This window comes from Pavona decussata, unplaced genomic scaffold (assembly GCF_977016875.1).
Source record: "Pavona decussata unplaced genomic scaffold, jaPavDecu1.1 SCAFFOLD_6, whole genome shotgun sequence".
NCBI classification, from domain to species: Eukaryota; Metazoa; Cnidaria; class Anthozoa; order Scleractinia; family Agariciidae; genus Pavona; species Pavona decussata.
Genome location: NW_028145430.1, coordinates 3130621 through 3147211, shown reverse-complemented (window position 1 = coordinate 3147211; position 16591 = coordinate 3130621). Strand labels below are relative to the sequence as shown.

General features: G+C 40.8%; 1 long non-coding RNA gene across 1 annotated transcript in view; it reads left to right on the top strand.

The window, feature by feature from the left end:
• The window catches only part of LOC146489199 (uncharacterized), a 31799-nt gene extending 18859 nt beyond the window's left edge, over positions 1–12940 (top strand). The window contains exons 4-6 of the long non-coding RNA XR_014864114.1: positions 4437–4486; positions 12172–12198; positions 12622–12940. This is a non-coding gene — a long non-coding RNA (uncharacterized LOC146489199). The remainder of the gene's footprint in view (positions 1–4436; positions 4487–12171; positions 12199–12621) is intronic.
• Positions 12941–16591: the final 3651 nt, after the last annotated feature.

Sequence of the window (16591 nt, the reverse complement as noted above, 5' to 3'; positions counted from 1 at the left end):
ACAGCGTTATGTCGTCGTCCTCGTCCAATACTTCGCTTATTTCATTTTCATAGTCGTCGAGCAACTCTAAAGCAAGTAAAATAGACAAAGAGTCCGCCATTTTTTGATTTCCCTGTTTATTTGGTATTTTTGCGCGAAAATTGGTACGTGATGGACTGGGACGGCTTGGTTCAAACCAACCGGAAAATACTGTTCCATTCGTCACATGGAATACTCGAAATTTCATTCCGGAATTTTTGGTCGAATGGAAAGCGCCCAAGGTAGTTACGGCCCTCACCCGCTTGCGCTAACAATAAGTTAGTTTTCGTGGCCATCACCAGACAGACCAAGGCTGCCAAGATTCCTATCTTCTCGGAAATTGAAAGAAACTGGCAGGAACAACGAGAAAACCGGGGGCAAGGGGGGATGGGGACGGGGGTGGGGGAGGTCAGGTTGGTCGGTGGGGAATTCACTACTCTGATACCCTCAAAGTTAAAAATGTTATATTTTTAATTGTGGGGATGGTGGTTATGGATAGATTTTTTTTTGCGAAAAACCGACGTTCCAGGATCTGCATTACTGTAAGTCAAAAAACCAAAAACTGACAGTAATACTTTAACGTCGAGTTTTTTCGCGGAAAAAAACAAAGCTGGAAAGGTGGGCTCTCAGATCTCTTGTACAGTCTTTACGCTTGACAAGGTCATCATCACCAGGGTAGTCATGGCTTGGCCCTCAAGCAGTACTTTTCTGAAAGCGCCCTGAACGCGCAAAGTGCCTGGCCAGGATCACGTGCGCGTTACCCACATCAACGAAGTGAATATCGAGTTACAGTTGTTCAGTGTCACACCGGCGTATTCATTTGAGCCGTCGCTGCTAAAAACGAACACTCAAAACAACACGGAAGGAACAAAGTCACACGTTTTTCTCCATTTTACTGATCGACTGCTTCATTTAAGAAGCTAAAGGAGCTGTAAAGTTTGATTTGCACTACTTTTTCCTGCGACATCGAAATGGTATGCAAATTTGTTGCACATGTTTCGTAGGCTAGTTGATCGGAATAACTGTATTATTTTAGAGCAGAATAGGAAAGAAATCTGGGATCGAAAACATTGAATGGCTGTCTTCAGTCAATCTGATTAGTTTTAGGGCCTAATATGTGATGTTTGGAAACAGCCAGCACACCAGTAATGATCCGGCTCTACAACAGCTGAAGCGGACTATCCAAGAAGGCTGGCCAGACGACAAACTAGCACTATCTCCCCTCGTTACACCTTACTTCAGCATTCGTGATGAATTAGCAGTCACCGATGGCTAAGTCTTCCGTGGAGAAAGACTGGTGATCCCCAAGAGCATGAGATCAGAAATTAAGAAGGACATACACAGCGGTCACCAAGGTGTTGAGTCATGCTTACGAAGGGCACGCGAACATGTATTCTGGCCCGGCATGAACAAAGAGCTGAAGGAGTGGATCCAAACCTGTGGAACATGCAGAGAATTTGAGCAGACCCACTGTAAGGAGACACTTTTGAGCCATGACATTCCCGAGAGAGCATGGGAGAAGATCGCTGCTGATCTGTTCACCTACAAGAACAGAGACTATCTCATCACAGTCTGCTACAGGTCCAACTTCTGGGAGTTAGACCGCCTGTACGACACCAAGTCTTCGACTGTCATTAAGAAGCTAAAAGCTCACCTCGCCAGATATGGTATTCCTAAACAGTTGGTTAGCGATAACGGCCCCCAGTTTGATTCCAATGAATTCAAGAAGTTCACCAAGAGCTGGGGCATCGAGCACACGACAACCTCACCCCATCACAGCAAAGCCAATGGCAAAGTGGAGTCGGCGGTGAAAGTTGCCAAGCGAATGCTACGCAAGACTACCAAGTCAGGAGAAGACCAGTACTTGGCCCTGCTTAACATCAGGAACGTACCCACACAAGGCGTAGACAGCAGCCCAGCCCAAAGACTTCTGGGGAGAAGAACCAGAACCCTATTACCAACCACACAGTCCTTGCTCAAGCCGAAGAATACAGTAAGTTCTCATGAATCTGAGCAACTACGCCTAAACCAAATGAGGCAGGCGAAATACTACAACCGCTCTGCTCATGACCTGCCTGTACTGAAGGCAGGTGACACTGTTCGCATGAAACCATTTGTGCTTGGTCAGAAATCATGGGACAAAGCTGAAGTGACCAAAAGGCTTGACAAGAGATCTTATGAAATTCAGTCAGCTGGAACCACCTGCAGACGCAACAGACAGCACCTGGTCAAGACTGCTGAACCCTCTGTCCAGCCGGACATCTCTGAAGCTAAGCGACTATGTCAGGATTTGAACTGTTCTCTTTGCAAGACACATTGAGACTTTGACAGCGCATTTCATGTTGCTGCCAATTGACTGTGAACACTTTAGTACAAAGTTGTTGTTGTTATTTTTTTTTTCCTTCCACTTATTACTCGCCATTTCTAGGTTATTAGGAAAATTTTGTTTTAAAAAAAAAAAAAAATGGGGAGGATGTTACAATATTGTTATTGCGTGACATTGTCACAGCCTCGTGGCATGCCTACGTCACAGTCTCGTTTTCAATAAAAGTTTACTTGTTGAACCGCCATCTTGAATGTGAGCTAATCTTCTTCTCTCATCGTCTGTTCATCCGCTAAGGAAGACTACGCGTTCAACTTGTCACATTCACGGGCTCCAGATGTCAAGTGTTTGTGAATATGTTCTGATCTCATAATTCGTGACGTGAATTGCGAGCCGCAAGTATCGCACGCATATTCGATCTTCCTTGAGTGGGAAAGAGTTTGAATCAGAGCTTGAAACTTGGAACAAATAAAGTTCTTTTCTTCGTCTTTCGAGATATGAGATTTAATTTAGAGAAAATGACATACCAGAAACACTTTTATTTTAATGAAAATAGGCATTAGTCTCGAGGCCATTTTGAGTAGCGTACACAAATCTGCATGCTTTAGAAAGCAGCCAGCGAGTTTGAAATGTTTATTGTATTAATTTTCTTGTGAGATGGTTGGTCTAGGTTTGTGTAAAGTTTCAAGTTCATTGGGTTATTTTACACCGTGAACGGTGCTTCGTCCTTTGACCTAAATTTTTTGCGGTTTTCATCGGCCCGTGACCGCACCTAGGCCGCATTTCAAACTCTCGCAATTTTCTCAAAAAATAAAATACCTTGGAACTTTAAAATATGATTTTCGAAAATAGTTAATTCAAGGGTATCTTCAGGCGAAATATCAGAAATTCGACCGAGTGGTCGCTGAAATGCAGTTCTCGATTCTTACAGGCAGCCGCTCTTAACGGTAACCAACGCGTTCGAATTTCCCGTCGCACCAGCAACGGAAAATTCCGATTGGTCAATAAACAATGGCTGCTGTCAGACAAGTTTGATGTGTAATTAACTCCTTCACAAGTTTGGATGTCAACATTTCAGATCACTAGGAAAATGGCTTTAGTCGTGAAAGAGAGTAGCAGCGATGTTTTCGTAAATTGAAACGCTCTTGTCAGGAAAAGATGTAATGGCCGTTATTCCCACTGGTTTCGGGAAATCCATTATATGTCAAAGCGTTGTACTAGCGAAAAACTTTGCCAACACAGCCTCGATCGTGCTTGTTGTTCCGCTTCGCAGTATTATCGAAGACCACTTGCAGCCAAATGACTTTGGTTTAAAAGCAGTTGCCTCGCTGCGCTGTGAGCGCTCCCTCTCGACTGACCAGAAAGGGACTGCTTGCAGTCCATAGATACGATTTCCTCGGAACAGCTTTGTTTTGGTTCCGTCCGTGAATGAAAATGTTGGTTAATCTTATGCTTGTGCTAAAGGACGAAGGTAACTCCGAAGAACATCCTGCAGTACTCAATATCTGAGTCAGCAACCAGGAGGTAAATTTATAGAAATGTAATCAGTTTGGTTTAATTCAAAACCATTATCAAACGATGAATGATTTTACAAACAAGCGTAGCTTAATATATTACAATAAATACAAATTTCACGCGCATAATTTTGTAAAGAAATGAACAAAGCAAAGAATCCTAAAAAAGTTCTTTGCAAACGATGCCAATTCCTTAGTGGCTTTCATCCCGGTGTTCAGGCAGGGTTTAACAGTTTTAATTTAAAGGGATTCCAAGAAAACAGCTGGAATCCCTTTATATTTAAACTGTCAATCTCTGCCTGAACACATTTCTATACATTGCATTTCTATAAATTTACCTCCTGGTTGCTGTCTCAAATATTGAGTACTGCAGGATGTTCTTTAGAGTTACTTTCGTACTTTATTACTATATATTTGTCGGCTGGAAATGGTTACGCTTGTGCTTTATGCGTAATGTTAATCAGGATTCTAAATATAAGAGTATGTGTATTCCGTGTAATGATTGACGTACAATATGCAGAAAAAAATAGAATAATCAAGACCCAGTTAAGATCGTGTGCCTGTATTGTGTTTTATTTCAGAAATTTATTGTACCCCAGAAGCTAAATTATTTAATGACTGCAAAGGAAAGGTGAGCTGATAAAATTTTCTAGATAACGGTACACTAATATATATATATATATATATATATATCATATTGTAGCACAACACAGTTTCTTGTCGCTCATAGTCTCGCCGTATTTAGAGGCGTAGCAGTATTTTTAAATAAGTTAAAATAAATTGAAGTTGAAAGAAGTTGAGGTCACATTCACACACATATACGATGATAGTTTTGGTGCAACTTTTTAAAAATCAATTTTACTGATTTACTGATCTATTAATCAACTTCATTTTTAGAGCTATAAAAAGGTAAAATTTATTAAAAAAATAAGGTGCCACAAAAGTAGTTGTTGTTTGTGTAGCGCCATGGTAAACAAATTAAATGTAACTAAGGCAAGTGTTTCTTGAGAACGGTGGACAATTCTTGTCCGCGGTTTCTAAGGCTTTTGTTTCTTGACAACGGTGGGCGCTCCGGAATTTTTCTCCAATTGAAGAAATGCCTGCAAAATAACACGTGCCCATGCAACATATTCGTGAGACGTTTTACAAATGTTTTACGATCCATTACCACTCGATATGTTGTTGGTGTGTATAACGGGTTTGTATTACCTCGAAATAATTTCCAAGAATGGCTTCGTGTCCGTAGAAAATGGATGTACAAGAAGCCAGTAACGAATACAATAAAGTAGTGTTTGCAGGAGAAACGAATGCGTGGTTTACTTATTTAGATCAAAACGAAATCGAAGCATTACAAAGCGTAAAAGTAGTAGGAGCTCAAAGTAAAGTTTTCAAGACAAAGAAACGGAGAAAAACAATACATGAAACATTATTTTCGAGAAAACGTTCCTCATGTTTTCAACAGAAATGATGAGGACCAAATAAAAATATAATTTGACAGATTAATTGAAAGAACGAAGGGTGAAATTAAGGCCTGGTCAGAGCGGGGCTCGGGCTGGGTTATTAAAAGAATAATGGAGGCATACGTGAAAGTTGCACGCTATCAGCCACTGCGCGGAGGAACTTACTTGGATCTTCCAGAAAAGCTGAAAACAAAATAAAAGCGATAATCAACGTCCGAAACAGGGATGATGAATGTCTGAAGTGGGCGATCAGAGCTGCTTTATATCCTGCAGTGGATGGTAAGAAGTCAAACAGACCGAGCAGCTATTCGGTTAACGATGGCATTGATTACGCAAGCACTGACTTTCCAACGCCAGTGAAACAAATAGATAAGCTTGAGGTGTAAAACACAAATCTTGCAGTAAATGAATTTGGCTAGGAAGATAAAAATGTAATAGTGCACAGGATAAGTGGGAAAGGAAAAGAAGTACCAAGGATAAACCTTATACTTATTATGCTTATCGAATCGGGTAAAAAGCAGCACTATTGTTATGTAAAACGAGTAAGCGCATTGCTCTTCGATCAAAGTCAAAACGGCAACGCAAAGCACTATTGTAACTATTGCGTTATGTGCTTAACTGGGTCTTCAATAGAGGATTTGCTTGAGAATCGCAAATAATACTGCAATTGAGTTAATGGTAGACCAACAACGATTGATATGCCTGATATGCCTTGAAGTAAAATAAAGCCGGCAACACGCTTGGTGATTTTATACGCCGATCGCCGCGATCGGCGAAAATCGACAGGTGTGCCATTTACTCATTAAGATATTTTTTGGGTTTGGTACGGATGGATTGTATTGTGTGACAAAGGACAATATTTCTTGAGCATTTTTTGTTTCTGTCGAAGTGCCGACTTCCTGTCTGTAAGTTGAACTCCTGCAAGGACTTTATTGACCAGAAGATCTGGGTAGCCTCGTACACGCAAACGTGATTTAAAATATCATATTTTCTTCAAAATGAGCTTTTGAAGGATTTCCAAGGGCGCATTTGACATGTCACCATTCACAGTTGCAGAATGAACGTTTATGTGATCATACTACGCACGAAACAAATGTATAAAAAAATCGGGATGGGTAAATTAATCTAAAAATGCTGCCCTTCTTGAGAGGTTTCTGGTGGCCACCAGTTTTTCTGTTTTTCTTTAACCTGTGCCGTGTTCATTGCATTATTTTTTCCACGGCTAAGCTCTTCAAAAACGTGGTACAGCTTCCACCGTCGTATAAAACCTTCGCGATCAGCTTCCCTCGGCCCGGGACCCCTGAGTTCAAATTTCGTTTCATTCCAATAAAACCGCTTTTACGCCCGCCCGCGGCCAGATCCCGGCTCTTTGATTAAGCAAACCTTTTGGCAAATATATCTTCACGCTCCAAAGCTCCTTCCAAGTTTCACATTCGCTGTATCTCCACCTTTTGCCAATTGAAAATTTCAATGGCCGCCAGCCGGGTAAATTCCTTTGCCACAGCTCTGTGCTCTCGGATCCATAATTTTGTGTTTGCCTTGTTGTATCCACACCTAAAGCAGAGTGATATTGAGTTAGTCCCCCCCCCCCCCCCCCCACACCGCAAACACGGCATTGTTTCGTGTGCGATCCTTTCCGCATTAGCGCCAAATGCATCCAACAGTATTCCCTCCATACACTGCTTGCCGCATAGCCCCACAGAGCTCAGTCGGCCACTGGCTGTGTTTTTACCCTTCCGGCAAAAGATGTATTCAATAGGACCCCCTGAGTTTAAATTCCGGTTCAGTCCAGTAAAACCCGCTTCAAACCGGTTTTCTGGCCCAAGTTGCATAGGTACAGGACAACTCGGATTAATATTAATCCATGGTTTATAATAATAATAAATTATAATAGGGTTGTTATAATCTGGTAATAATAAAATGATTCGCTAGCTGTAGTTGTCTACCATTGCATCGTTATCAAAGACTCGTCGTTGTGATCCAAGACTCTCGATTCCTTTATTAACAACAAGAGTGACTTCGAAACCTACAATAATTAGAAAACAATGAACGATTTCAAAACGGAAAAAAAGCAGTCGTAAGCATGTTGCGACAGTTAAGTAAACGATATTTACCCGGGGCACGTGGCGCTTGTAATACAGCTAGGAATCTCGTAGTTACAACATCAAAGCTGAACAGCCCAAGCGTATGCAAATTACATGATTTTAAGCCACGATACATGCAAACTGTTACTCATAGCTATTTTTGTGATCGCACAAAACACTGCCAACCCCCCCCCCCCCCCCCTTCACACCGAAGTTCTCAAGTTTGTACTGTTCGTACTGTTCCTAGTTCTCTGAAAATGCTCTTTGTTAGCTCCTTGTCCTCTAGTTTTTGTAATTCACTTCCACCTTTCTGGTAACTCGAAAAATTCTGGACCCTTCTTCCATGGACTGTTATAGTCGATCTCGTCAGGTCTCTTGCCTCGCGTGAGCCAAGCTGCGATGTTCTGTCGCTGGCAGTCCAGTACCGATTTTAAGGATCCATGCCATCTTGGACCTCTCCAATGCGCATGGCGGCATAGGACTCCTTACGGACCATGGCGTGCACTATCTGTGCGTCAACACTTGGCGACCTGATATCGGGAGTCTTTCTCCATCATTTGTTTTAGTCGCTTATTCAGCACTGCTCCACACAACTCGATCCGGTCAATAGACATTCTCTTAATCGGAGCAAGGCGATTTTTAGATATGACATTACTGTCAAATCCGCCCCCGTCAATTGCCCACCTGGCGTAGGCGCATGCGCCCTGAGCGCTGTCTGATGTATCACTGAAGATCACTAAGGTGGGGTCACCTACTGCGTTTGGAGGCTTGAGACATCTCTCCTGTCCCTTATGTACTCCTCTGGGACTGGGTAGCCCCAGTCTATCTTCCTTTCGCTTGCCCACAGCAAGGCTCGAACGGTGAACGGGCCTGCCAATCCAGGCGGATCATAGACGCTATTGATCTTGGAAAGAATCTTCCGTTTGGTTAAATTCGCAGGAATCCTCTCTGGGATCTGATGCGGTTCTAAGTCCGGTTCGGTGTGTAATTTCCTCTTTCTCTCTGAAAATTTCAATTTCACTCTGAAGCCAAACTGGTCGTCGACGGGATTACAGGCAACTCCGGGTACCTTCCCCGTGGCGGCGTATTTGTCGTCGGGTATTACCATTTTATCTCGATTGTCGGAGTCGCCAGAGATAATCCAGCCTTTGACTTTGAAATCCCCGTTGTCGATCAACTTCTCTATGTCTCGGGTTACGTCTCGAGCTTTCCTGTTATCATGAACGTTCTCAATGATGTCGATCCGAAGGGTCTTCAATCCACGGAAATGCCGCAATCCACCGCTTGTCAACGTCATCGAACTCTAGATTTTCTTCAATCTGCAGCTCCTTTTCCTCCTTCAGCCTGTAATGTTCCCCGCCGAACGGACATTTGCCCCATTTTAACCCTCCACGACAGGGCGTGCACTCGACGCCAAAGTTTTCGATAGTGAAAAAGTCTTCGATCTTGATCTCTGACACGTGGCCGGTGTACTCGGGCGTTGTGCATAGTGTGATCGGCTTCTCCGAAAGCCGCATGAGTGCCACCAAGACACTGTCCAAATCTGTTCTTCAATAACAGCAGATGGTCCGATTTTTGCTCAGGTTCAGGGTGATAACCTGCGTATCTATATCCAATTAAAACATCGACAGGTCCTGATGGCCTTTTGAGTTCATCGGGTGAAGCGTTCTTAAAATAGTGGACCATGTCATCAATGTTCACACTGTGAATTTCGGTTGTAATCTTATCAATTCCATAAACCTCAAACTGAACATCTCGTCAAATTCATCTGAATTTCTCTATTTGGCCGCCGACTTTGACAATAGACAGTACGACTCTGGTGCCCCGTAGCTTCTCAGTTTCTGCCTTGCTTTTTGTGATGAGAGATAGCGATGCTGCATTATACCACATAACGTTAGCCCATCCCATTTCTTTGTTTTGATCCTTTGCTGCTGAAGTAGGCAAGTATCGCGGGCGGGGTTACTACATGTATTTGCCGTTGCAGTGGCATTGGCCGCTGAGCTCTCCTCGTGTATTGTTCTGTGATGGATTCTGGTGCAACCACTTTCTCCGCAAACGTTTCTTTTTCGACAGTCGCGTATGCGATGTCCGATCTTTAGGCAGGACCAACACGCACGTTTTTCTCTCAACATATTCATCCGTTCTTCTCAAGATTTGGAGAGGTAAAACCTGCATTCACCGGTTTCGTGTTCAGCGTTGTCGTGAAACAGGCACCTGCTATTTGAAACACTGCTTTGCTGCTCGTTCTTCGCCGAGTTTTTTCACCGCTACATAAACGTGGATGACAGATTGTTCTGCTGATTTCCGGAGATCTGCGGAATCGTATTCAATGGCTCTCTTCTGATTGAGTAGAAATGTAAGAAGACTGTGAAACTTGTCTTTCTTGTCGACGGAGCTCGAATCTGAGCTAACCAGTTTTGCCCAGTCTTTCCTGATGTCGGGAGGTAGCTTTTTCTCAATTATACTCACGGAGCTGGATGTGGTAATTTCCTTCTCTAACCCAATCCTCAGCAAAGTTTCGATAACCGCTGTCGACGAATTCGATGAATCTTTCATCCTCCCCTTCTTTGATGGTCTTTACTCGTTGCACGCTGTCGATGATCGTGTCGGCCACTTTCGCGGGGTCGCCATGCTTTTCATCTAGTCGTTTCCACATTTCCGTGATATCATCGTCCACTCCTTTCACAACGGCCAATGGTTCCTTGCCAAGACAAGATCACAATGTATAAGGAGCGGTGGCGCTGTTTAATCCTGGAATTACTTGAGTTTCGAAATCCTTCTTAAATCGCGGAGATTGTCTTCATTTGCCGTCGAACTTTGGCATTTTGATCTTCTTCAATCGAAGAGTACTCTGTCCTGCTTCAGCACTTTGGCTACAAATCTCGGGTCCCACTTTAGCAACATGCGATTCGATCTTGGCCATAACCTGATTATATCGCTTCTGCACAACTAAAATCCACCCAACTTCCAACATCGCTTCATCCTTGTCCAGAAACTCAAAGTATTCGTCGTTCGCTGCTTTGCAGTCGGCCAATGATACTTCTAACGCTTGCTGCACTTTTCTAAGTGCAGGAATTGAGTCTTCCCTATCGTTCAGTAAATGAAACGCCTCGTCTACCAAAGTCTTAAATATCGCTTAAACCGTGTTCCGTTTTATGAATGCCTGATCGATCATCTTCTGAGTCTTATCGAAGTACCTTTTAGCCAGGTCTTGACGATCGACTTCTTGTTTAACAGCGATCTCCTTAGCCGCTTTAGCAGATAAATATCAAATGTGTTGCTCCATTGCTTCGCTGAAAGATTGTTGCAATCCCATCATCCATTCTTCACTCGCTTGCGCTTCGCTATCTTCTAAAAAGGTTGTGTACGCGTCGTGCTTGGTTTCTATGGTCCTCCACGCTTCGGTCAACTCGTCATAATTCCGTTTGACGATCTCTTCTCTTTGTCATCATTGGTTAAGTTCGTAAGCTCTGTGAGTTTTAGCGTAAATCGACCTTTCGCTGCCCGTCTCTGACCAAATAGTCTTGGCGTCCATCTTATTGCTAGCATCGATAGCATCGGGTTTTGAATGATTCGCTAGTTGTAGTTGTCTACTATTGCACCGTTATCAAAGACTCGTCGTTGTGATCCAAGACTCTCGATTCCTTTATTTACATCAAGAGTGACTTCGAAACTTACAATAATTAAAAAAACAATAAACGATTACATGCCAAAATGGAAAAAAACGGTTCTAAGCATGTTGCGACAGTCAACTCTTTTAAATACCAGGTGTGTGCTATTTTTTCCAATAACTTCGTGGCAATAAATAGTCTGATCACTTTTAAGTGTTTAAAATTTCTCCATAAATGGAGATGAAATAAAAATATCTGCGCTCTTAAGAAACTGTGGGCTTAGGCTAAATTGTCACGTGATGCAAGTAACGGTTGTTGTTTGTTCCAGCGAGTGCACGTGCGCGAATCTGGTAAAATCATCGTTTTCTAAGTGTTTTTCGAGCCATTTTCCTCTCGAGTTGTTCTGTAGGAAGAATTACCAACGTGAAGAGTTGTTTTTGCAGGACGCGAAGGCCGGTGTGGACTACCAAAAACTCTACGCATTTCAATTCTTCCTAAGCTACTGACGACCCCTTAGCGCTTTTGATATACGGTTCTATGCCAGGAGAGCCTCTTTTTAAGACAGCCTTATCCAAATGACAACTCATTTTGTACATGCCTTAGTTATATTCAATTTGTTTACCATGGTGCTACACAAAGAAACGGCTACTTGTGTGGCACCTTATTTTAAATTAATTTTACTGATGTTCAGCCTAAAAACGAAGTTGATTAATAGTGCCATTTAAATCAGTCGTGATTTGATTTCAGTTTCTTAGACTGGGTAGCGGCTGTATAATGTAGATTTGGCACTAAATTTCTTTAAATTCGAACAGAAATTTAAATTTTGCAATTAATTGTGCAAGGGTTGTTTGGCATTTAGATTGCTTTTTATTATTCGCGCGAGGGCAAACGTAATCGAGACGATCCCCGCGCGGGAAACAAAAATCTTTGCGAAACGTAGCGCCTGGAAAATAGCTTTTAATGTCAAAATGTGCTTTAGTCTGGGGTTTAATATTTCGCTCTACATGTGCTTTGCCGATCAATAACTTCGAAAAAAGCTTTACCGCAAACATTACACCAACACCTAGATCACACTAACGGTTCGAACGTTCATATTCAGTTTCAATTAATACTAATCCATACATTTACCTTTAGCCGAATTTGTCTATATATGTTTTTCAGACCTAAGGGCATGTAATTCATAGTAAGGTAAGGGTGACTATATCGAGGGTTAGGGTAAGGGTTAGGGTTCGGGTTCGTCATGCTATTACTAGTCTTTTATTGTCGGCCATAGCGTGACTGAAGCTGATAAACTAAAACTAATCACAGAGCATCAATTAAGATGCTAATGGAAACGATTATTTTTTTACGAAAGTGTAGTCACTTGTTTGTGTTATCGGATTTTTTTATTGTATCATTGTCAAACGACGAGAGAGCATGAGTGCTATGCAGGTGTTCCTTCAGGCTCGTCACGTCACGCACTCATTTCCATGAGGAGTGCGTGACGTGACCAGCCAAGGAGGCTAGAATGTTCGTCTGTCTTTCACTACTCATGTTTCTTTGTGCATACTGTACTGCTCAGTTCCCCAACACAAACCACTGATTTATTTATTTGTTGTTCTTTTTAAATAGGCAGTACTCATGGAGGACTCGCAAAGAATCACCCTTCCTTTTCCTGGTAGCTCGATGACTATAACATTGATATCTGAAAATCCCTGGCTCATAGCCCTCCTTATTATCGTGTGGCTTATTGTATGCATAGTTTATTTTTTAGTTTTGAAAGAGAAGAAAGATTAACCTAGCTTAATTATCCACTAGTTTATTGTGTGTCCATTGCATATGTGATGCAGCTGTTCCTCCGCCAAATTTCCTTTCCTTATGTAGTTTTTGTAGATAAACCAAACTGATTGCAGGGCTGACACTAGTCTTTTTCAGGACCAGAGTTACAATGAGAAAAGCAATGGGTTTAAATTTGAACGTAAACATAAACGGTTAATTGTTAACAAGTGTACATGACGTAGCGTATAGATTTGAACGTAAACAAAAGTGCGGAACGGTAGACTATAGTAGATATCACTATAAATATGGCCTATATAACGGTCCATAGGATACATGTAAAGAAATTGAAATGATACAGAAATAATTAACGTTCATTTCGTCGGTTAATGGCATCTAGTGACAAAGTGTCTACTAGATAAGCCTCTACCGCTTTCCGTCGGGATCCGTTGTTGCTGGCTCGTTGTAATTCCAGAGAAATTAGTCTCATGTCTTTAGCACAGTGACCCGGCAAGTTGAAGTGTGTAGGAACTGCTGCTGTGGCATCGGAGTGGTTAAGATTGTTAGTAGCTTGTCTGTGCTCTTTGAAGCGTTCACGAAGCATATGTTTAGTTTCTCCTGTACTGCTTTTTATATCTCAGACATTCAATCATCTGAATCATGTAGGTAAGATTTCGCTTTGTGGACACCTGGTACATTTTACTTGAGTGTTATATAACTGTTTCAATTTGACTTTGTCTTGCAATATCGAAGTGTACATGAAACAGGAGCAAAACGACATAAATTGTGAAAAATAAGTAGGTTCATATGGAATAATAAAATAAAGATAGGCAAACTGATTTCTTACTCTGACTTCATGATATACACTTATATTGTTATTTGCCCACTAGAGCAAAACGCGCGAAATTTCGTTATAGTATAGCTTAGTATCTCCCATGATAGTAAAATGAGAATTGAGGGATCTCTAATCAGCGCGAGTCGTGATTTTCCATAGTCATATGGAAATGGAGTAGTAGTATAGTCAACGCGGGTTTTGGCGTTTTCCCATTTTTTGCGCTGACAATTTTTACGTTTTTCATTGCCAATCCAGTTATCCATCCAATGGTTCCATCCAATTATATCATCATATGGGCCGAGCGAAGCAGGAGTTTAGCTTCTCGGCAGTGCAGACAAAGGAGCGCAGCAACACGAAGCGTTGCAAAGCGAACTGTCGAGCAGGAGATGGAGAAGCGTTAAAAACTCAACGGTGACGTAGGTGGGAAGAGGAGCGAAGCGACGATGGAGGAGCCGGAATATGATTTATACATTAGATGGAACCTTAAATGGAACCATTGGATGGCTACTTTTAATTGTGTTCATAAAATTACATACATGGTTTTCCACTTCAATTGGCCGCCTGTTGTACTTTTTTTCTGGTTTTTCCACTACAAATAACCGCTTGAATTGGCCACCTGTTGTACCCTTTTTCTGGTTTTTCCACTACAAATAACCGCTTGAATTGGCCACCTGTTGTACTTTTTTCTGGTTTTTCCACTACAAATAACCGCTTGAATTGGCCACCTGTTGTACTTTTTTCTGGTTTTCTTTATGACCCAAAAGGGCTTAAAGAGATGTCACTTATATCTAATTGGAAGGAAAAAAAGGAAATATCAATTATTGGAAGTTTTGAAAATCCTATAAGTGGAGATAATACATCTATGGGTTTAAGAATTAACGTGAAATGTCTGGAGAATTATTTGAAAGAAGTTTCGAATGTGAAAGAAATTTATAATTACTTGTACAATGTGATAAGAAATTACGGACCAATTACTTTTTACCATAAATTTCGTCTGTCTCATAAAGAAAAGGATAGAACTGACCTTGATATATCTACGGCAGTGAGTATTTGGAAACAGGATATTTCAAAACTAACATTAACGATCTGAAACGACAATTGGATAAAAGCCAGGATCTGGATTATTTATTTAATGGTATTTTAAAATATTCTAAACGTTCTGCATGGTTTAGTGTGCATTGTATTTATTAACATAAGAATAGAATCGAATGGTGAAATTTTCAAATCGAACAAATTGGACCGGAATAATATCAAAAACGGGATACGAATTAATGAATCAATGTTTGTAGATACCAACACAAGCACAATTGATGATGTAGAATATATGTTCTTGGATGATACCAACACAAGCACAACCAATGATATTGAATATATGTTCTTGGATGATGCAAACACAAGCACAATTGATAATGAAGAATATATGTTTCTAGATGATGACGACACAAGCTCAACTAATAATAGAGAATATATGTTCTTAGGTGATAACACAGTTGAAAAAATTGACAGGGTACTACACGGAGGCCAACGAGGTTTAAAATTAAAATCTAATACTATATATATGAATGAATCAATGGAAAAATTATCAAAATCTGAATTATTGCAAATCATTTCTAAGCAAAGTAAGGATGTTGAGAAATTAACAAAACAAGTGAAGCAATTAATAGATGTAATGTAAACAAGCAATTAATCAAACGACGCGAACTATCCCCAGCGAAAAGTGTCAAGCAGATGGTAAAAGAATATGAATATATTATTATTCCACTATTATGTCATTTCACCAAATAAGGTCAAGAGAACGTGCAAAATATGAGACCGTAATACACTGTAGTGTCCCGGTTTGACCGGTTTACAACAGAGCGAATACGGACGGAAAAGGCAGAAAAAAGGGAGCAACAATGGCCGGACTGGACGAAGAATAGTTTTTGAAACGATGCAAGCTCGAAAACATGTTTTTAGCATGCCAATCACTTGTCATTTATCTTTTCATTTTATCCAATCAAATTAAAGTCATTTAACTGGCTTTCTGTGTTGTTTACGTCATTCGTACGCGCCATATACCGATGGACAGTTAATGCCGGGTGTATTTCAAAACTGTTACCAAAACAGAGAAGCCAAAATAACAAAATCTTTTTGTAGTGGAATAATAAATCTCTTATTCGATGCTTTTACATGATGATGATGCTCATTGCTCGTATTTTTCCTCGCCCCTTCGGGGCTCGGAAAAATACTTCGCAACTCGCAAAATATCCGCGCGTATTATATGTAAAACCATCGAATAAGATATATATCTTATTGCTCCACCACTAGAGTTTAGGGATGAACCAATTTCAGCTGAAAAACAACCAGTCCCACCTCCAAGGACTAAAATAAAGCAAGTGAATCAAGCCTTAAAAGGTTATACTGAATCATATGCGATTAATGTAATAAATGAAAAAGATCCACCTATTCAACGGCAAAAAAACTAGACAAAAATTTGGATTTAAAGTCAAAAATATATTAAAGTCCATGAAAGGGATCAAATTTATTGAAACTCTGAAAGTGACGTTTGAAAAAATAACAGGTAGTGCGGTTATGTCCAGAACAGTCTATTTCAATAGTATGGCTAAAACGATTATCAACCAAACAGAAATTGCTGAAGCACTGCAATTATCTGCAGAACAAATCTTGAATAGGATAGCTCAATGAATATCAGAGGGTTCAGGATGGATCATAACATCAATATACAATCATTATCTGAATATTGTACGATATAAACCAGCAGAGGGTTAATTATATCTAAAACTACCGCTTGAATTACAAAACGGTAAAAAAGGATTAATCGATCTGCAGAATAAAGACAATGAATGTTTTAGATGGTGCCATATGAGGCATCTTTGTCTAATGGATAAAGACCGACAAAGAATCAAAAACTCTGATTAGAAATTTATCGAAAATTTGGATTACACAGGAATTGAATTTCCAGTTACCATCAAACAGATTAATAAAATCGAG